At 40.5% G+C, this 23,319-nt stretch overlaps 1 protein-coding gene and 1 long non-coding RNA gene across 2 annotated transcripts in view; one reads left to right on the top strand and one right to left on the bottom strand.

Annotated features, from left to right (window-relative positions):
• nr6a1a (nuclear receptor subfamily 6, group A, member 1a) overlaps positions 1 to 23,319 on the top strand; it is a 134,230-nt gene that overhangs the window by 27,800 nt on the left and 83,111 nt on the right. The gene's annotated exons all lie outside the window — the stretch shown is intronic.
• On the bottom strand, positions 9,274 to 19,260 carry LOC106953226 (uncharacterized). The gene is made up of 2 exons (XR_001426161.1): positions 18,815 to 19,260; positions 9,274 to 9,745 (listed from the first exon to the last, which is right to left on the bottom strand). It is a non-coding gene; the product is annotated as an uncharacterized LOC106953226 (long non-coding RNA).

The raw sequence follows: 23,319 nt of genomic DNA on the forward strand, positions 1-23,319 counted from the left end.
CTTTCTCTCTTTTGGCCCTTTTATGCTCCCAGGATGCCTCGGTGCAAGCTCTGGGCAAGGGTGAGGCTGAGGTCAAGGGGGGCTGAGGCGAGGCTCTTTGGGCTTGTAAATGCTTCTAACAGGGTGGGAATTCACAATTCTCCATTCAGTGCCCAAACACCCAGGTCAGGGGCCAAATAACTGAGCTGGCAACAGCTGTTTTCAACACTACGCCTGTAGATGTAATACTGGTAATACTGGATGGTCAAAAACCCTGTCTTTGTTTCTTTCTCAAAGGTTGCTTCTCTACGTTCCACAGCTAAAGCTGATCCAACAGATGCTGCTGACCATATAAGGAAGGTCTCTGCTCTAAATGGCTGTTTTGTGACTTGCATCCTGAAAGTATTTTGCCTCTGTGGCTCCTCCCCCTTTCACATGCTGCTTGACCCCAGTCTAGCACCTGGTAGAGAGTGAGGTTGTCATGGTACTTTGGTGACTGCACCTCTCCATGGTTAATCATTACCAGCTTGGACTCTTGTTTATATCACTCACTGGATCTTTGCATCCTGTTTTCACTTTGTTCAATACTACTTCAAACCATTTTCATAAGCAAATGCAAATGAGGGATAAAAAACTTAGAATCAGTCCTAATATCTACATGGACTCCTGATCCATTTTAGAAGTAGCTTTTATATTTTATGAAAAGTCTATATTTTTATTTGTTTTCTTTGTTTTAAACACTTCTCCCCCTTTCTTGTTAATTTCTAGTTAATCTTAAATTCATAAGGTGATTGTATTCACTGTCCCTGATGCACTACATCCCTCAGACCATCGGGAGGCAGCAAATCCCTGCTGACAGACCGTGTAATGTTTCCTGCCACATGCCACCTGGACCCAGTGAACTCGGCACCCATATGGAAGTACTTGGCCTGAGCCCAGCACATGCCTTTCCTTTGTCCTCACATAACTGGGCCAGGTTCTTATGGTGGCATCCAAAAGTCATCCATAGACCACCAGGTTCTCATTTCTCTACTTGCGTTGCCGCTGAACTCTCAACAATGCTGTACATTAGCATTTTTCTTTATTCTTTCTTTTGGATTTTGTTTTTTTAATGAGATTTTTATTGTTGTGTTAAGACCACCGAATAACTGAAGTGAACGTATAGTTAAATGAATGGCTAATGAAAATATAAAACCAATTCTTTTCATTTTTTGACTTTCCTTTTCTCCTCCTGTGATCCTCTCAGACTCTTATGCCTCTGAATTTGGCGTGAATGCTGCAGTGTAATTTGGGAGCTGCTGCTGCTGTTGCTGCTGACCTCTGTGCTTTCTTATCATTTTAACCTTTAATAATTCATGATTAGCCTTGATGTGATTCACCGTCCCATCTTCCCCCCCCTCTCGCTTGATTCAACTCGCGTTGGCGTTAGACTCGGGGTCAGCCTGCGGAGTGTTTCCAGGTCAGGGAGAAGTGGGTCACACTGTTCCCAGTGTCAGTGCCTATATCTTCACAGTGTGTGATGACAAAGCCCAACTCCACAGGGATAAACACACTGAGTTTTGTGTGGCCCTAATACACTTTATGCAGAGAGCCACATCCGCCCGCTGCATAAGGATCTCTGCAGATACTCTTTCATTCACACACTGCAAAAACGCAAGATCTACCCAATTACTTTTGATCGAGTTTCTAGTGCAAATGCCTTAGTATGCTTGAAATGAGACTAAGCTAACTTATATGAAATATGAGCTTGTTTTAAGTCAGTTATATTGATGAAAAAGTACTTGTTCCTTTTGTCAGATTATTTCACTTAAGACAAAAATGATAATCGAAATAATCTGCTAGTGGAACTTTTACTTTTTAATCTATTTTCAAGAATCATTGACTTAAAACAAACTGCTATATCTTGCTGAAATGTTACTTGTAAGTTAGCTTTGTCTTATTTCAAGTTTACTAAGATTTTTGCACTAGAATTAGTAAGTTTTTGTGTTTTAATAGGGCAGCTCCTTCTTGTTTTTCTGATTTAAAGTCAGCCATAGCAAACACCAGATTTAGAAATGAGGCTGATGAAGGAGCCCATTTTGTAGCCTGCTGAGATGCGAAAGAGGATATCAAAAACTGGATTAAAAGAATTTATTTCCAGAATATTTTTTGGTTTATTTCATCAGATATTGATGTCTAAACTACGTCCCTCTCACACAATTGCACAAAATCAAGAAATGACTTTAGTTTTATTAGAGCAATTATAAACTAAGATGTGTCTTGTTGTCTCCTCAGACAATGTAAATGCCAGCTCTAACTAAATAAATGAAATGCACCCTGTGTCTGCTCAGGGAAATTCCTGGAAGTGTGTTTAAAATGTCTCACTTCGTCAGTTCCAGTCACATTGTTCCAATATGCCAGTATCTTCTCCACTGGCCTACTGAATCATGATTGTAATTGGTACTTGTCTCCTGTTTCAGGAATGTATACATTACAGTTGGTGGCTTTAAAGTACAATATCACTAACTGAACAAAACAAATCAGCTCACAAAGCATATTTTTATTTCTTAAAATCATTGCCAAAGATTTCTGAAGCATTATAGGATAACAATGGAAGGATCTGAATCAGAAGCTGTTCTTAATGCTGTTTTTCCAAGCTTGTTTCACACATGGACTTGAAACAGATTCTGAATAAAGAGAACAGGCAACATTACCAAATCAGCTCACACAGCACAGGCCTGTAACGTGTGACTGAAAATCAGAGTGGAGATGTGGAATTTAACATCTGGTTCATGGTGGGAAGCTGCTTTAGGCTACTAACAGCGCTGAGGCCCCGGCCTGCTCTGCCAGCTAATAAAGTAAAGCTTCACTCTGTAGAAAATGAGTTAGATGTGGAGGTAGGCAAGAATTTGGCAAAAATAATGATCATGATTCCTTCCCACTCTCCACTGTTTTTCACTCCTAATAACAGAACATTTAGACCAAAACTCTTCTCCAAGCAAATTTGCAACCTGTGCAAAGACATGATACACTCTACCTCAAACTGACCTACCCAACTCAGAAAATATTTTAATGTAGTTTTATTTTGTTCTTTGTAACACAGACATCACTTTCAGGTGAAGTGGACTCTATTTAATATAGATGAAAATGTATCATAATTTTCAAATTCATAAATTTACTGTTCTTTAAATCCAGTAGATGAGTATATTATTTTAAATAGTCAGGATTGACATAATAATAGAGGTGGTAGAGCTCAGTAAAAAAAAAAAAAAAAAAAAAAATTTTGGGGTTTAAAATGTTCAGGCTGATCTGAAGATCTGGCGTCTGATTCCATATAGAACTGTATAATATTGCTGTTTCTCCTGGAAACAAGATCTAAATCTCAGTGGGGTTTCGCCTGGTTAAATAAAGGAAAGAGTATTGAGTTGGAGATTTTATTCAACTGTGATCTGTGTAATGGTGCAATAATGACGTAAGGACTGCTTGATTGCAGTATTTGGCAGTCTTTTTAAAGGGCCATGCATTCATGCTTTGCATACTTGTGACATATTTTAACAATTGGACGGTCTCCTGCTGGCCATCATGAAGACATTTGATGTAGATTTTAGGTGCTGAGAAGCTAATTAATAAGATATTATAATCATAGAGGAAAAAAGAACATTTTAAGCCATGTTGTCATCTGAATGTCTGTCAATAATATTGTAATTAGGTATGATATTGTTCAGCCATAGTTTAGATGCCTAAACTAGGCTGCTTCATCACTCTTTTGCTATGGAGGAGGGGTTGAGCTGAAATATAGTTAATCAGTATTTAGTTCCACATTTATCTGGTGTTTTGTTTTTAAATCTGATGGCAACTCAGCTGTGATTTTGACTGTTTTAAGGTGCTACTTTCTGACTGTTTTCAGGGATGGAAAGACTGGGGCATGCTCTGATGAATTATTACTGGTCATAAAGCTTCTTATTTATTATGTATTTATTTTTCTTTAACATCCCAGCTCTGTGTTTCTACTATATTTTTTATACTTACTGAGATATACTTATTATTTTATTCAATTATTTGACTTGCTTTTAGAGTTGCTATTGCTATTTTATAGGCAATAGCAACTCTATTGCTATTGCAATATAACTCAAAACGAGTTACATATGTAACTCGTTTTGAGTTTGAGATAATTGAAACAGACAAAGAATAATTTTAGCTTGGCCGTAAACCAGTTATGCCAAAATTACAACCTAATAAAATCAGTTCACCCTCAAGGCAACAGCTTCTGCTCTCTTACCTGGAGTTAAACACACAGTCAGTTCAGTAAAGCAGACGGTCCTCTAACTGCTCCCGCCTGTAAACTGTATATTACTGTATTTTCTTGGCTGTCTTGTCAAGCAGAACCAGACTCTTGGAAACTGGTTGGCTAATAAATCTGGCAAGCTGGTAACCAGTTAAACAGACCAAACAATAGTGAAGAGTGCAGTCATCCTGCTGAATGTTTGCTTGCTCAGCCACAGCTGACAAGGAGCTAGAGCCAGGTGGGTAAAAGGACTGATTATGTTGTTTCTTTTAGTGAGAATAACATTGAAAATCCTTGTTGCACAGTTAAAAAAAATCCAAACTGCCTTTTTATTTAACACTTGGTGTTGAAACGTCTCATCCTTAATCTCAAGGCTTTCTGGTTGCTTTGTGGCACTTTCTAATCCACATTGCTACACCACCCATACTTGATAAAAATCATGTTATAAAGTCTGGTCTAAATTGTTAATACATCAAATTTGATTAATGTGGTAAATGATAAAAGAATCTGAGAGAAAAATTGTTTTTTGCATAACATTGTAATATTAAAGCAGCTACAGGGCAGTATTACATATTTTCCAGGCACATAGTGTCATTTTAATAGTCAACTAACTATAACCTTCAGTTCTTATAAAAATGCTGTAAATATGCAATATTGATTGAATAAAAAGGAAATACATTTTACAGGAACTCTAGGTTCCAGTATTCCAGGGAGTTCATTCTGATTGCACACCTTATATTGTTCAGAAAAAAAAGGTGAAAAAAGATCTTCAGACTTTTTGCCTGCATATGTGTTTGAACATACAGAAAAAATCTAGGACGTTTTGACTGGATGCGTTGAGGAGAATGCTTCTTTTTGCTGAAAATGTATCACAGCACTAAGTTTTTCTAAGTGAAGTCTTGACAAACTCAAGTGGTTCAGGGACAAGCAGTGATGGAGTTCAGAACATATAGGTAGGTTCTAACTGAGAACTGGTGAAGTCTAATTTGCTAGAATTGAGGTACATAATTGGTGTATGTACCTCAACGTGACAGATGTGTTGCAGTCTGACATGACCATTTCAGACAGAGAAGCCAGACTGAGATGGTTCGGACGTGGAGGAAGGATAGTGACTATAGTGGTAGACAAATGCTGAGGGTGAAACTGCCAGGCAGGAGGCCTCGAGGAAGACCAAAGAGCAGATTTATGGATGGAGTGAAAGAGGATATGAAACTGGTTGGTGTGAGAGAAGATGTGGAAGATGGGGCTAGATGGAGACAGATGACTCGCTGTGGTTGACCCCTACAGGGAAAAGCTGAAAGGAAAGGAAAACATGTACGTACCTTTTACCAGCAGTCTGTATCCATGCCTTAGTTAGTTAAGGTTTTTCAGAGCAAGTTACTACAGTTGCATCCGTCTGTAAACTATTCCTTATTTTACTTAAATAAGGAATCGCTGTGGTCAGAAGGGGTTTTAAAATGCCAACACCATCATCTTGTGAATAAAAACACCAGTGCAGCATGTGATCAGACTACTCCCAGCAAATCTTTGACCGTAGTCTCATACAGAGGATTATTGCAGGCATGTAGCGCACAAACCCTTCATTACAGAGATGAGTGCATAACTGAGCATTCTGTGGTACAGACACAATAGACATTGTTCTGATGAGATGGGGAGAAAAACAATAGAGTCACATGAGTTGTCTGACACTTCAATGTCTGGTGAAATGGTTGAGTGCACATAGAGGAGCCTGGTTTAGGATCTGGGATCTGCGCATGACATCCACTTTAGTGGACAGGTGATCAGTTGTAATTTTCTCCAAAGATAAAGTTATTATTTGGAAAATACATAAATAGTAATTTACCTGCAAAAATTTTCTACAGTAGAAGGACAGACTGGATATTCTCGAGTTAGCCTAGTACTGCTCCGTCTGTCCACCATATTGGATTTAACAAAAAAATTCTTGCACTTGCAGTTGATGGACAGTAGTTGGCAGTGTATTGCCTGATGCAATAGAGTCCTCTTCAGTGGTCTATGTGCATTTATAACATAATCCACAAGAAAATGGCTTTTAGATAGCTGTCCACTGTAGTGACCGCTATACATGAAATCTTTGGTACAACAATTGTTGCTGCTGCTTTCTGCTTTTCAACTTGATTAACGATTAAATCTCACGAAATGTTTTAAATGTCAAACATTTGCTTTAGCAGATTACCACATGTTCTACCTCATGAAGTGAAACTGTGCTTTGGAAGGTAGGCTCAAACTAAACACACACACTTCCAAACATTATTTTTTACTCTGATTTATTTTTCATTTTAACAAATTGACTATGGAAATACTTTCAGGGATCATATAGATTTACATACCTAAATGTTGCTAGATTCTAAACACGTTGATCTTCTGTCTATAGAAAATGAAAATCCAGGAGGACAGAGACCTTTTCATGTGGTGTGTTCCACAAAGCTTTAAATTTCCATTTACTTACTCCATAAGGGGCTTATAATATAGTGCAATTAATAACTAATCTGTACCTTGCTTTTGACATTACAACAGCAACTTTCCTTTTTAAACAAACGTTTAATAACTTTTTTTAAAAAAATTTTTAAACCTTTTGCCAGACCATAACATAAAACACGAGAGGAATCGTCTGTCTTTACAGTAATCACTCTGAGTGGGAGGAGTTCATTTCTAATATTTTGAGTTGTAGAACAGTTGTGTAAAGGCCATACTCAGTTTCTGTTCCTAGGGAAATTCTAGATCAGAACTGTGATGAAAATCAGTTATGAAATATTTCATCAAATTAGTTTTTCTGCCTTTTTTTTTACTGTCTGGAAAGATTTTTTTAGTGATATTTTCCCGCCTTGTTCGGATGTTGCTGTACTAGAATGATTTCAGCTTTTACTTTTCCTGACCTGTTTAAGTGTTAAACAGCTGCAGAAAAGAAAAGGAATTTTATTTTATTTTGGCATGGGAAATGAGCTATATCTGGGATCTAACATTTCTGTACTCTCATCTGTAGGGAGAGACGAGTACAGCACTGGCAAGATTCATATACTCAATATTTCTGTCATAAAATCTGACATTAAAGTGTGATGAGACAATACACATCTGTTTTCAGCATTCAGATGAGTTCATTAGCTTCCTGTAATGTCAGTTTACTACAATAATGAATAAATAATTAAGCTTGGACATTTATCGATTCAAAAATCATTCTCATCTACATCCTGATAAGGGAAAATTGATTTATTTCTCCCAAAGCTAACGCATATTGCTCAGGTGAAATCTGTCAGTTGAATCGACACCCCTTTGATCCGGTAATCCAAGCTTCATGTTCTGAAAACACACGTTGCTCTCTCTCATCTGATCAACTTGTATAATGTAAATGGATGAAGTGAACTGTACTGGGAGGTTTGTGGTTATTAATGCAAGACGACTGCTTGTTTTTACTCCCTGTGATGCTACACAACATACTTGAGCTGCTTCCTGTTGTGAACATGTTACATGATTTTAAAAAAATTACTTTCAGTTAAATTCTAGGCTTTCGTTATCCTTTGTGTTATATTCCTTTAAATGAGAAATAACAGAGGCAGTCTCCAGTCACACATAGTAGAACTGTTCCCCCCTTTGATTTCAAAGAAGCATCACATATCTTACTTTTTATTGACACTTTGTTTTTCAATACTTGAAACTACAAGATTTACCGGCCTGTTTGTAAATGGCCGGCAGGGTATTGCTCTTTATTAGGTCCAAGGACTCCAGAGTGCTTCATACACACATTCACACACTGATGGTGAGCTACATCTGCGACAGATTGACAGAATTGAACAAAGAGAAAATGACAAGAATTTTGTTTGATAATGCATGACAGTGTATAAAAATCACTTAATTTGAGCAGTTATTTCAGCTGAGGATATTTCATATGTTCTCCATCCATGCTCAGTCACTAACCATGTTTACAAACCACTAGGTTCTAGCTGCTGGTTTTAATGTTTAGCTCAGTGGGTTTGAACTCAGTAGCTTAACCTAGCAGCATTGTTTCTCCTTCAGTACTTGCAACCAGGATCCTTATATTTGGCTTCTCATGAAGCTCATATGAGCTTCCCATTGTTATTTTTAACCTGTTTACCACTTTATCTTCTGGTGAACATCATCAACAGGGTGTTTGAACCGCAGTCTGCATTCATTGATCAGTGAGTTATTCTGGTGCAAACCCACCGACAGCAATGAATGTTTATTGCAGCCTTAGATATTGAGCAGCTCTGGTGGCCACAGGTTGGATGTGGAGTGCAGGTCATAGTTTCTGAGTGGAGGATCTGATGTGCTGAGGTGTCCCTCAAGGTACAGTCAACGGTCGATGGTTTTCCTTAGAGCACAAACTCACCGACAGCGTTGAATGTTCCCTGTGGGCACTAAAGTAGCTTTGTTTGACTCATGGGTAGCTCTTTGGTAACTTGGTGAGAGAAAAGAAAACAAAAACATAATACAAATAAGAGCTAATTTTAGTTTAAGTTGTTTGAACTTTTTTTTTTTTGCTTCTGCTATTGAGTGAAACAAGTGGAAAAAAACACAAACTCTTGTCTGTTTCTGGCCTCTTTGGTACCGTTCACAATATGACACTATGAAATTTGCTTTATTATTTTCCAAGTTCTGTATTATTTTTTCCCAAATTCTACTTTTTCCATTTTAGTTTTTATGAATTAAATTGTACTGAATTATGGTGCGGATGGGGAAAAAAATAACAAATTTACAGCTAAAGGTCTACATTTCCTGTTATTCTGTATGACAAATGAAATGGACCGCTGTGGTTCAACAAAACATTGGTGTTACAAAGTGTTAGTGTTTCCTCCTCATTTTTTTTTGAAGAAATCAAACATTATTTGCAAAACTAAAAATCTGTTTTTGAACATAAAAAATATCCTCTGTAAAAATGCCTTAGAGTTTAAATGGACACCAAAACACTGCTCTCTCTCTCTGTGTCTGTGTATATATATATATATATATATATATATATATATATATATATATATATATAAAATAGGAGATTTTTCTTTCTCCCATGTTTCAGAGGAATTTCCATTGAATTACTGACAATCCGTGTTTTGGTGTTGCTTTCATGTTGATATCAACTAATTTTTATTGTGGATTTTCCACAGAGTGAAAATCAGGGGCCTAAACATTCGTGTAGTTCTATGTCTGCAGGTCTGATTCCTACAAGCAGCTCTGATGCGTCTTGTATTTTCCTCCTCAGCTTTCACATTATTGGACAAAAACTAGGAAAAACACATGTGAAGACAGGTAAATGTGTGTTACCACTCTTTGTGTCTGCCTGTGCACTCTTGAACTGCACTCTTGGCACATGTGGAGCGGTTCCACGCCAGGACGTGTTGCCAACCTCGTTGCTGCAAAGGCTCAAATGACACCGCAAGGAGGGGTGATGATGCAAAGGCTTGAGTTGCTTTACACGGTGAATGCCATCATCACCTCCTGCAAAACTGCAGAGAAAACTCAGGTTGCTTCAGCCTGCAGCGGAAAACACAAAGAAGCAGAAAGGGGCATAATTGGAAGGAAGTGAGACCAAGACAGGCTCATGAAAAGAGACAACTCGTACACGTGTGATCAGAAGACGGTGCCGTGCCCCACAGCTTAAACAAGTGTGCTGCAGTGTGGAGCTAGTTAGAGATTACTGTTCCCTTTACCCTGCGCTGAACCTCAGCTGCTGCTCTGGGAGCGCGGCTTCCTGCCTTCGACTCTTTGAGGTTGGAAAATCATCCAGTCATGTTTTATTAATGCACTCCCTGTCTGTCTGTCTCCTTTTCTGTCTCTGTTCTGCCGGCTCCCCTCAACACCGACACAGGGATTTGGAAGAGCTTGGCTCGTTTGCTCTTCATCCTCAGATACTGAAACCTGTTTTCGAAGGTGCTGAAGAACAGGATGCGGATTGTTATGTTGCTCGCTTCACTTCTGTCAGATTTGGGTAAAAAAAAAAAGTCTGAGAATAGAAAGGGGATGATTTGCCACTAGTTCCCTATAGTTGACAGGCTTCCAGAAAGAACCCCTGCTGTTCTGCTGTCTGCATAATAAATGATCACTTTAAGACGAGGGGCACAGTTCACTCTCTCCCACTTTGACACAGTTCACTGACCTTGGAGAAGGCTTCATTATTGCCACTTACTGTATAGAACTGCAACATTTATCACTTTCCTGCATTCCATGAATTATGGATCCATATATTTATGGGTGGGTCATCTATGTAAAGGCCCAAAATATAAAGGTGATCTTGCTGAAATATTTTTTTTATTGAAACAGAGTATATAATAATGATCAAACAACATTTACTGGAAAAATAGTTAAAACTGTTTGGTCAAATTATTTCCTACTTCTGATGGCAGTTTACCCCGTAGATGAGGAGATCCCAGCTTCCCTGTGTCCTTTTCCACACAGGCTAGGTGAGAATAGTTTCGTAATTGTTTTTTTTTTTTTTTTTTGCCGGTTTCAGCTTCAGTGGATTCCCTCCTTGGCATGTGTAGCTCTTGGCTGTTTGCCATAGACACACAGAGAAGCTGTTTTTCATTCTCAAATCTCTCCCTCTCCGTTTTTCTTTCTTTTTTTTTTTTTTTTACTGACTAAACTTCCGCCCCTCTCTGCACTTGGGGAAGAACTTGTGGGAAATGCATGGCAGTGCGCACACTGACTCATTCATTTGCGAGAGGCGTGGTTGTGCCTCCATGTCGAACTTTCCCAATAATACCAGTGCTGGCTCGGTCCCCAGAAACTTTGCATAACTGACAAACTTTCAAAAGTGTAATGTGCAAAAAATAACTGGGCCAGCATGGGAGTCTGACGGGCCTGAGGCGAGCGGCAGCGGCAGCAACAGTGTGACTGAACCAGCATGAACCCTGCATCGTCAGCACATTCCAGGGGTTGGACAATGAGAAGCACACTGTGTACTCTCTGTCGTATTGCCTTGCATATTTGGCTGCTCTGTAGCCACGACTCTACTGCCTGAAGCTAAGCAAGTACAACACAGATGCGCCGCAGTTAGAAACATTTATTCCAGTCCTTACAGTACATTTATTTGGGGTTGCTTGAATTTCAGAATATTGGGAGAAAGACTTCAATCTGTGAAAAAAAGCCCTCCAATGCAATATGAATGGTCTTTCGGTCGGATTGAGCTGTGCAACAATCGAGACCAGTATAATTCTAAGTAAAATATGAAGATGTATATTACCTGAGAAAACGACAAAGAATGAGTTTGCCTTTGTATTTCTGGAGTGTATATATTACATTTTGTCGTACACAAAATGATAGCAGCATACCATTTTCTTGCTTTTGTTTAAAACATAGATGACAAAAGGATTTCTACTATTTCTAATATTAAAATATTTAGACTTAACCAACATCCACTAATAGTACTTTAATAGTATTTTTCATGTGTTTGTTGGACAGAATATTGTACTTTTTTGCTTGTTTTGCTCTTTCATATCACAAAAAATCCCCACATAACTGCTCTCCACACAGCTGAAGAAAATGTGTTACTTTGGCACTTTCTTTGTTGATTATTGGTGATATTTATGATTTTAACAATCAGTCTTAATGTATTTCTGTACCAGTAACGGGTTCATCCTTGTGCATTGTGTTGCATTTTCCTTTGGTTGAACTCTGGGTTAGTCAGAGTTGCTAAAACCTCAAATAAAACATAAATAAGGCTGACATGGAAAATAATCTCAGCAGGTTCTTCCAAAGCCAAACTTTTATGGGTCCGTTTATTTCTTTCAGTTTTTGTTTTGCACCCTGAGAGTAGATGTGAGGAAATGCACGTTTTCGGTTCCTGCTACTGGATATCCACAACTTGCCTGATGCCTGCTCATTTCCGCTGATAACCCAAATATTATGCTCTCAAGTGTGTACGTGGTCCACCCGAGCCTCCCAGCATAGCTCGGATGCCGGTTCAAAAATACTCCAGCTGGGCAGCTGCCAACATATGCACTCACACGGTCTCCCCGTCCCATCCTTTCTCCTTACTTTGTTGTACAGTCTGTTGGTGCAGTGACGCATCCCCTGATGGAAGTGTGCTCTGAGATTAAATTGCTAAAATCACTCATGCCATGGGTGATCCTCTTCACAGGAAAGCTCAATCAGATTTAGCAAATATGCCTTAAATGCTGTGTCATTTGCAAAATGGGCTTTGAGTTGCATCGGATGGTTTAATAACGGCTCAAATTAAGAAGTTAATGAGATTTAGTGGTTCAGCCTGGTCGCATACCATCACACTACTACGTTTCCTTTGATTCCTCACATGTGTAGAAGTGACCAAAGTGGCTCAGGGTGACAAGATTCTAGAACCCAATATTTAGCATTCACTGGCATCATTGTTTATATATTTGACAATGTATTACTTATGTAGGTCTCAAAGCGCTGGACATTTTTTGTAAAAATTTTGTTAGCAAAGTAAAAATAACCCAGAAAAATCTGGAACTCCCACTTAAGTCAGAATTCGGCACTGAAAAGTTGAACACTTCTCACCAACCTCAACCTTAAAATCCAATATGGCTCTTTATATAATAAGTACTGAAAGTGATAGTAACACCTCATCAAATGTACTTCTGGTCATTTTAGCAATAGCTAAAAGTAATGCTTTCTTGTGTTGGTGTACAAAATCAAGAAAAATACATTATGACTTTTTATCATTAATAATGGTTAACCTTATCCATCCATCCATCCAGTCATCTACTCCTATTTGTCTCTGTAGGGTCTCTGGGGGCTGGCCCCCATCTCTGCTGCCAGCTCCAATTTCATCATTAACCCTTTGCTATTCTTATTGAATATCTTCTCCCAGCATCCCAGGTGTTCCCTCTCTTCCATTCCTTATGGCCGTTAGTATCCTCACTCTCTCCTGCCTTGGTTGATGTGTCTTTGTGTCAGCTAGATTTTTTCCTTATCCTCTTCCGTCTGTGCTTTGCACCTTTAAACCCCACCTTGACTTGCTTGATCACCTCGCATCACTCTGACACCGGTTGACTTATCCACTCCATCGGCAAGCATGAGAGAACTGCAGGATATGTTTTACTCTTCTTTTCTACAAAGCTTTGTTGGTTCATTCCAGAGTGCTCTGGCTGATGAATATGTAACCCAGGCTCTGTTTCAAGCAGTTTAAAGGATCCCAATCAAAGCATGATGAGGGGGCCCTTTGTGGTTGTCTCCTGGATTTAAGCGTGACGTTTCTCTGCCGCCTGCTGCTGCTTTTTTATCTCCAGCAGTTTTTTTCCCCAGGTCCCACTCCCAGCCACAGAGCTTGTACCCCTCAGACTAGTTTGACAGATCACAACTTGTTTCCCTTCTGATAGAGTAACTATTGTAGATCAGAAACACAATAATTTTGTATGGCAGCTACCTGGAACAAGATTCTTTTTGTCTTTGTTTATTCTGTCTAATTGATGCAGTCGATGATGGCCATTGGGATCTGTTTCGGTTTTTTTACTCAGTATTCTCTAGGCCATGATCGCACCCTCCCATCCTGCAATCAATGCAAAGTAGGCTCAGACTGAGATATTTCCAAACAGCAGTGAGAATTGGGGCCAACATCACAGGCGCTAACTCGGATTTTATATTTCTGTTATCAGCTGAAGCAGTGAGGTGAGAAAGCGAGAATGACCTGGATACTGATCAACCTTTACTCTGTACTGCCCTACAGCCTGACAGACCTGCTACAAACTGCACCAACCAAAATAAAGGTTAAAGCACAATGGCAGAGTCGATGGTGGAGCGTGAGACAAAAAAAGCACAGCAGAACATTACGTTGAAGCTTCCTGCAGCTGTTTGCATGGTGGAGCCATGTTTCAAGTGTCCTCTAACACCCCCAGACACACACACTGAGGCATGCAGCTAAGACACGACAAAAGCTTCCAAATGATATCTTATTTGCTCTTTTATGTCCAGTTTATTAGAATACTGTTGTTGTTAGCACTTTGCTAACACCAGCCAGACGACAAAAAGCTGTCATCTTCTCCAGCTACGTTGCTTCCCACCAAACATGATCATTTTTATAATAACAGAAACGACATACTCCCGTCCCCTCCATCCCAGACCAGGTGTGGGAGGGCATTGCTGCTAGTCTGCACTTTGCTGACCTTATGCATGTATAGTATGCACACAAGGCTAAACATAGCTAACGGTGCTAAGAAGAAAACACAACATAGAATATTTTAAAGACCTGGGAGTTTTCAGCATCGCAGTATAATCACAGAATTTAACAGCGCAGCGGTTTAGATCGGCTGATCCTCTGTGCGGCAGAGTTGTTGAGGACAGTGCTTTAGAGAGCTGCTCTAGAGAATTAACCACCCCATCCTACACACACACATACACACACACACACACACACACACAGCAGAGGAAAATCTCTGCTGAATTCATGTCTCCTTTCACATTTCTAAGAGGCATAAAACCTTTCTGGATTAAAAAAGGTAATCTGACAGGCAGAAGATTGTATTAGCTGAAATGTTGGCACAGCTTTTAATTTTTCCCACTTCCACCCTCCCTCACCCCTCACTCCCAGCCTGCCTCTAGTGCTGACCTGCTGGATAGTATTATTATGTTTTGCTCTTGAATTACAGCAAAAAAAGACATCAAAATCTTCCCTGCTCTTCAGTCCCACTCTCCCTCCTCATGTTTTCTTTCTCATATCTCCTTCCTACCTCTCTCTACGGCTCTCCCAGCTGTGACAGCGCCACACTTGTGTGAACCGGTGATTTATCATTTGCTAATCCATGCTGATTATGGAGCTTTCCATGCAGCCCTTATCTGCTGCTGAGCCCGCTTTTCACTCTGGAGCTGCCAATTATCTTTCGGGCAGCCCGCAAACAGTCAGACTTCTCTCAGTCAGCCGGCTGCGTATCTGCCACCAGCTTCTTGCCTCTTCCATGCAAGTTAACCGCATAGGCGTACCTGCGGAAGGTGGGCTGACTGAAGGTGTGCGCTTTAGGGCCCAAGTGCTTGTTGAAATGTCACATTGGGAGCGCAAGACTAAAGGCAGTTAGTCTTGTGCCTAACTGCCTTTCAGCTGCCTGCTGAGAATGGAGAATATGCAAAGGTTGTTCAAGAGAACGGTTAAGTGATGTCAAAAGCAAACCTAGGGTTAATGCCAGCTGTAAGGTCCTGGAGGAACATTTAGGTGAAAACTAAGCGACTGATCATCTGTTGAAGTCTGGTAAATCTATCGGTCTTTAGGTGCTAGGTCTTTTTGTCCCAATAGTTTCATGAGACATCAGGAAGCTCAGAAGCTACGTTGATGAGGTTCTGCTCAGTTGTCTTCCAGGGGGCTGGATGATGCTGTGATTCCTCAGCACTCCCTGAGGCCTGGCACTTGGACCATCAGTACGTGCATGACAGAGCCAGGTTGCGGGAAGAGAGGCCTTGCCGAGGGGGAGGGTATGTGGATCACAACGTACCCAGCTGATGTGGCAACCAATTGTCACCGTAATGGGAAGTGACGTGCACATCAGAGCAATGTGGGTCAGAACGCCAGACGACCAGCCCGCGGCCTGTATCTGCTCCGCCTGTCTAATCTCCTGCAGCCCGACCAGACGGGACTCTCTAATCGACCCTGATATTCACTGAACACACATTACCGTCGCTCCTCTCACTCTCAAGCACAAACATGGACCAGGAGTTCCCGGGAATCTCTGGACAAGCCACCAGAAAGGTTCAGAATTCAGGAGTTCTCGGTGTCCTTTGAGGCCCGAGTTCAATTTAATCTGCTGAATGTACAACAAATTCAGTATCGCCCTTCAGTCCATCACTGTTACTCTTTAATCTGACAATAGATTTTCCACCATTCTCTACACCTTGGTGGATTCTGAAATGTTTATGAGCACAGCTAAAAATAAATTCCATGTTCTATGGTGTTTCTGAAGTTACAAACTGACTGAGCTGTGATTTATTTTTTATTGTTGTTATTTTTTTTTTCTCCAGTGGATAAAAAATGTGGGTCAAATAGACACAGAACTTAATAGGATTTCCATGACGGAGGGGAGGGAAGATGGGAACGGCTGGGGAGGGGGCAGCGGAACACCACTAGTTAACTTTTGTGTTTGCTTTGCACCTGGGTACTGATTTAACAATGACTCGGAAGCTGACAGGAAGTGACTGATTAGGCTGTTGATGTCTTTTTTTCCCCACAGATTAGATTTTTTTATAAGCATAGTCATGAGCGTGAGAGGAGTTGGAGAAGTTCAGACTGAATCTGCTGCTGCCTGATCAAAGGCTGTAATTTCCTGTTCATTTTAGGACCCCATCCCCCAACTCAGAGCTCTGGTCGGCTAATCCCACCCCTCAAAACTACCCTACACACACACACACACACACACACACACACACACACACACACACACACCCTCCAGCTTCCCTCCCGCCAGTGTCCTGCACGCCTGTGCTTATAGGCCCGCTCCACTCCGGGCTGGGGACCAGGAGGCTCCACGCTTTGTGTCAGCAGGCTCACGACTGAGCACCAACAAATCCTCATTGTCCCGCGCAAGAGTGGTGACTGAAGGAGGAGGGGAGATGGACGGGAGGTGGCTAAGCAAGGGAGGCATCACTGTCTGGTTTCTATTCAAATCCAGGTATAGCACACGGCCCTGTGAGGGCAGCCAGAGGAGCAGAGGGGCTCACCCACTCCTCCAAAGCCAGGGGGCCAAAGGAGAGTTCACGCAGGTCTCATCTCTGAGCCGTCCGGGTCACAGAGTTCCTGCTCTGAACTCAACAGATGATTAGCAAGTGATAGTGGATTTCTCAAATTCACACTGGGCCTTAAAATGCTGCAGACAGAATAACATGCTGAACCCCCTCAGAGTTGCCTCTGTAGGGTCCAAACTTTATCGTCCGGTCAGCAAAGGACTTTGACTACCTGCTTTTTTTTTTTTGCTTTGTTTTGTTCTGTTGTCATTGAGCAATCTCTCCATGAGAACATTGTGTTTTATGCCTCATTTAAAGACAAAACACTGGCATACCCTCAGCTGTCTGTGGGCTGTTGTTGCATCTACAGGCTCTGTTGACTGGAGCTACGGATTGTCTGACTTCAGGAAGAAGCCAGCGCCGGTGGAGAGGGCTTGAAATGTTCCTCTGAGTAACAAGTCTCTACATGTACTGGCATTTCAGAAAGATTCGGCATCAGGGGTGCAACACACTTTTTTTGTTCTTTCTTCTAAGAGCCTGAGGACGTTGTTGTTGTTTTTCCTCTTTGACTTCCTACAGCTGAAGTTGATGATCTGCTCTTTACTCATGATTAGTTATCGACTAAGTTATCCTCCCAGGTTGTTATTGGAAGTTAGGCTGCTGGAAAGCATGATGTTTTTCCTCTGAAGTGGCAGCAGCCATTGTGTACATCTGGGATCCACAGACATGTTTTTGTCAGTTGTTGTTATTCCCAAATGCTCTCAGCTTTTTTTTTTGTCTCCTACTGGATTAAGAGCTTTGGAGAAAAGCAGAATAGAAAAAAAAAAAAGATTTTGTTTGCTAGCGCTTCCTGTCACAGAATATATTCCAAACCCAGTGACCAGTGGGGGGGATACCGGTGAAAAAGGGGAATAGAAAATGACGAGCTCTGTGAAAATGTCTGTTTCTCCTATTCTTCCTCTTTTGTCACCGTCTATATTTAACCCCCTCCTACGTTGAGGCTTCCTTTGGTGCCGTTTCTTCATGGCACCTGGACTCTTACAAGTAGGCACTTTGGATTTGATGAATCCCTTTAAACTATAAACTATTTATGTCCATGTATTTACAAACCTGATACAGACATCAGCACTTAGTGAAGGGGCTCTTCTTATTAAACAGTTTTGTTTTGTTTTTTTAGGAGGAGGGGGTGCTGGGGTGGGGTGCACAGAGGGGGCTCCCATGCATGCTGGGAGTTCTCATGAATCTCATGAAGCAAAGCGTGGTCGCCCCCCAAATTCCAGTGGCAACTCCAGTCCTGAGCCCCAAAGTTAAAGGCTGATGCCCCCCCTCCACCCTCCCCTCCCCACACCCTGGACTCTGCTCACAGAGCGGGGCAGCAGCTGGCTGACCTGTCCCTTCGCTGCAGCCCCTAATGGCTGACCTGCCCCGTCTGGTCGGCCCTGCTTGCTTTTGTCTACTGTCTGGCTCAGTTCCTCTCCAGTCACACATCGCTACCGGCGACCGCAGCTCCGCATTCCCACAGAGCAAAGAAAAAAAAAAAAAAACACTCGCAGTCACACACTTTTCACTTTGTACAGCATACAGAATATGCCTCTTCACTTTTGTCCTTTCCAAAAGGGTCGTTTACTTCAATTCTTACACATTGTACTGAACACCAACTCTCTCATAAGCACACACACACACACACACACACATGCTTCAAGACCAGCTAAAAATTCCTGCCACAAATAAAAAAGATTTTTTTTCTCAGTGGACAACATTTGCAAGGATTAAAAGAACTTTTGTTGTTTACAGTTAGATTTTGATTATTTTTCTTTTTTGTGCAAATACTGCTGTCGAAAATAAAGAAGTGATATAGAGGTGCCTTATGACCCTTCAAACGGAGAAATAAAAGTCTAGAGGCAAAACAGCTGGCATACATACCTAAAGTGTGGCCAAAGTTCGGCATCGGGGAACCGTGGCGACCGGATGGCTGAAGAGACGGGAGCGAAAAGTGTCCATATTCAGGGAGAGACCTCATGTAAGACGGGCTGAAAAGTTGCCGCTGAAATGGGTTGAACGGGTTCCTCTCCCTTCCTCCCTCCCCTTTCTCTCTCTCTCTGTCTGTGTCTCTGCGTTTCTCTTCTCAGATGTGCAAACACACACATACACACACTCTCTCTCTCTTCTGACACGCAGCCTCTCGGTCTGATCTCTCACAGCTCCAGTGGGAAGTCAGCCAGCAGTTTGCAAATACAACTCTCTTCCAAACCTTTCTTTCTTTCTTTCTCTCCGTCTGCCTCTCCCTCCCTGATCGTCATTCCTTCTGTTCATCTACATAAATAAACAAGCAGATGCATTTCCACAACCTCCCCCCCTCTACCCACACACACGCACACACCCACACACAGACTTGTACTCATAAAAGTCTGTCTATAGCACAAGTTATTGAACTGCTCCACATTTTCTTGCATGCACTATATATGAGGGAGTTGACAGACAGCAGCACACAGTCATGTGTGGGTAGAGGTCTGCTGCGATTGGCTGAAGGCCTGAGAGCCGGTGCTAGTGGGGGGGATCAGGGCATTCAGCGATTGGTTGGAGCTCAGACCATTGAAAGCGAAGCGCTTCTCCATTGAATGTTTGCCTAAGTGGGCGGAGTTTGAAACACTACTGGAAGGTGGGGGCCAGATATACTTAACAATCGTTCGAACTGATCATTTTTATTAGAGCATTAACTGTCATGGATTGGTCGATAGAAGGCATCACATCTGCATTCATTTATTTAATAACTGGGTAGGAGAAAAGATGACCCCATTGTTGCGCACCTGTAAACGGGTAGCTAAAACAAGAAAGCAACTGGAAAATCACTTTATACAACATGACAAATTCTTTTGTATTAGATATTATCTAGAAGAAAAATACTTTTGGTCAACTTGATAAATTATCTCCTGTCTATACTTTCTATTAAATGATCCTGACATGAAATTGTGAAAGGCTTTTCAGGCACATAATATCAAAGGCTTAGCCACAAATCCGAAATGAGGTCATGATGCTGAGTATTAATAAGAACTGGTAATCCCATGTATCCCACAAAAACACATAGATTACTGATTTTCATCCAGAGTGCCTTTAATCATGGAGAACTGTGGAATTAGTTTTTTGCAGCAACATACAAATTAAATCAAATCAATCAATCAACTTTATTTATACCATTAGGTAGATTTGGTATACCATAAGGTAGATATGATCACAGTAGTGAAGACATGATCCTACAGTTGCGTCACTCGTGGTGGAAGGATATTGGAGTAGTTATGTTATTTCTGATTTGTAGACTTTGGTAATACGTTTATTTGGTTGAGGTGTTGGCTGTTTTGAGGCTGCACAGCAAACATATTTTTTAGTTCTTTTTTTTTTTACGTTTGGACAGTTATGAAGTGCAACATCAGGCATTATTTTTGCTTTTGGCAACAGCTGATTAGCATCTGAAAAGCTGAAATAATACCTGGAATTTGACCTCAAATCCCAGAGAAGTTGAAAAGGAGCCTTCATGGATGGAGAGAAAGAAGGAGGAAGTTCAAACTGATCATAATGACCAAGGATCACATCCCTGACTCTCGGCTATTTACATACAGCCAGACAGATCTAAAGAAGAGCGGCAAAAGCAAATGGGGCGGATCAGCAGAACTTGCTAACAACTGATGGTGCCACCCAGGATATGCTGCTGTGAAGTAGCGTCTCTGCTGCACAGATATTGAGCTGTTAACATTACAGTCATGAAGCTGACATACACCACCAGTCTTTACTCAGAGCCCTCTTCAGATTCATTGGAAGACTGACTGCTACAGGAGATCCTTCCTGCCCACAGCGTCACCATCAGGGACTGAAGATATTTGAATGATGCAAGTTCCGACATTTAATTTCTTTTGGGATTAATATATTTTTTTATTTTTAAACTATTAAATTTGAATGAACATTTGCATCCTTCTTCAAACCATGTCTTTCGCTTTTGACCAGATTCTGGAATTAGTTGCTCTAACATCAAGTGTACAAAAACCCGCAACAGACAACAACAACAACAACAACAACACTGTTATTTATTTAACAAAGACGAACTCATACTTGAAAAGGTTTTTGTGGGAGTAGTGAGTCAAATATTGTGAGGTTTATTATAGCCAAACATCTCTCCATTGGTCTCATTTGTTCAAAGGACGTTGTTTAGGAAATCTTTATGGTTTGGACAACAGTGGTAGCTGTACAGCCACAATATTTACATGTTGTTTTGATGTTTCTTTTAATAATTTGTGACAGTGTTTGGTGGTGTTACTATGATTGTAGGCTAACACATTTGACAGATCTTTACCGTGGGTGAACTCTGTGTTCTGGAAGTTTATTCCAAATTTGTAATACATAGAAGCTGAATGCTGCTTCTGAGGATACAGAACAGGCCATAACCAGAAGACCTGAAAAGTGTGGAAGATTGATACAACAACAACAGATCTTTAATGTTATAGTTCAGTGTAGGGCTGTTGTAAACAAATATTTTAGTGATTGAGTAATCTATCGATTATTGTTATGACTAATCGAGTAATCGGGGGGGGAGGGGGGGAAGATAAAATAAAAAAATGGTAAATCTAACATAACAGCAGTGTTACTATCACATATCAACATCAGTCCAATTTTTCATATTTGAACTTCCTTAGCAATAACTTTTCTGTAGTTTAGAAAATTAACCTGTAACAATAATGGCTCACCTTCCAAGTTAACCAGAAGAAAAATTATACCAAAAGCTGAAGCTATATTCAATGTAATAAAAAGGCAGGCTCACAAATACGCTTATAAAAAATGTCTACGCTCCAGCTTTTGGTTTATGTATTCATCTTCAGTCAGTTTAATTTCTGACAATGACATTAAAATTCTTCTGATTCTGATTCTGAATAGATGAACTCTCACCTTGCCCAGACATTTATAGCTTTTGTGTTTGTTAGTGATGGGATTTGACACTTTCGTCCATCACACACAGAAGCACGTCTACCAGTTAGACGTTACGATGTACTCCGCCACACATTTGATGAGACTGGGATGATATGAAATAAGTTTTCCGATTCATCCGTAAAGCTTTACTTCCTTTAATCATGTAATGCACAGCTGCCCGCTGTCTTCAGTCTACCCGCTCAGCTGTATAAATGCACATTCAGCGCTCCTCCTCGCCTCCAGGCAGCAGCTCCAGGAGGAGAAAAGGTACCGTACTCCAGGCATTGCACCAGTCATTTTAAGGATGCTTATTGGTCCCCCGAAAAACGACAAAGACCCAGGCATTATCATCAATCAATAAAATCCCCCCAGGGCGAAGTTGAAAACTGGGCATTATGCTGCTAACGGTTAGCTTCCGTCAACAACTCAGGCAGAAGTGAGAATTCCGGAACACGGTGCATTAAATAATAAAACATAAATTAACGAAGCTTCGAGGCAGATAAATTTTCCTCGAAGAATTTTAATAATCCAGGTACTCAAATCATTCGAGGAATCGTTTTAGCCCTAGTTCAGTGGTTTAAAAATGATCAGCAGTTAGTCTATTCTCTCAGTGAAGGACTTTAGAACTGGGTGATGTACTCTATCTTCCTGGTTTTAGTGAGAACAGCAGCAGCAGCGTTCTGGATCAGCTGCAGCTGGAAGATTGATGTTGCAGTAATCAATTTGACTAAAAATAAATGCTCCAAGGTTTTAGCCTCATCACTAGTTTCCATTTGTAATAACTGAAGCTGTGTGCTGATGCCAGATCGTTCCTCATTAGGTCCAAAGATGACGACTTCAATTTTGTTTCTGTTCAGCTGGAGAAAGTTATGGCACATCCACACATTGATCTGTTCTTTCACTTTAACTGAGATTTTTGATCGAAAAGGAATTAAAATCATTAAATTCTTCTTGATTATAGCTGATTTTCACTCTTCAACTTTTTCTTGCCTAAAAATAATGTGATCAGTTTTAAATATTGATGAGGTTTTACAAAATAAAATTAAAAATGCCAGAGTGAATTGAATGTTTTAGTTTGTGTATAGTATTTTTTTTTCATTTGGAACAAAAAATGAAAAAAAAAAACAAAAAACAAAACAGAAATACACTTGTTTCGTTTAAAAATGAAAAATTGGATAACTGTTTTCTGATTTAAAAATTTCGTGGACAAAACAAAAATGAAAAAAAAAGGATAATGAGTGCTCACTTTTGAATTTGTTTGCCTTTTATGAGACAAGTGACCTGGCCCTGAAGTTCTCTCTGCCCCGCACACACTGTAGCTACATAGACATTATTTATATATGAAACTATATAGCATAGTTTCATATTGTTGTAATCTCTGCAAACTGCAAGTCAGTTTAAGTAAAACTCCCATGAGAAACAATTAATACCGGACATTTGACCACCCAAGAAAAGGAGAGGTTATACATGTGAGT

The sequence above is a fragment of the Poecilia latipinna genome, unplaced genomic scaffold, assembly GCF_001443285.1.
Source record: "Poecilia latipinna isolate Pla-1442-1.1 unplaced genomic scaffold, P_latipinna-1.0 Scaffold570, whole genome shotgun sequence".
NCBI classification, from domain to species: domain Eukaryota; kingdom Metazoa; phylum Chordata; class Actinopteri; order Cyprinodontiformes; family Poeciliidae; genus Poecilia; species Poecilia latipinna.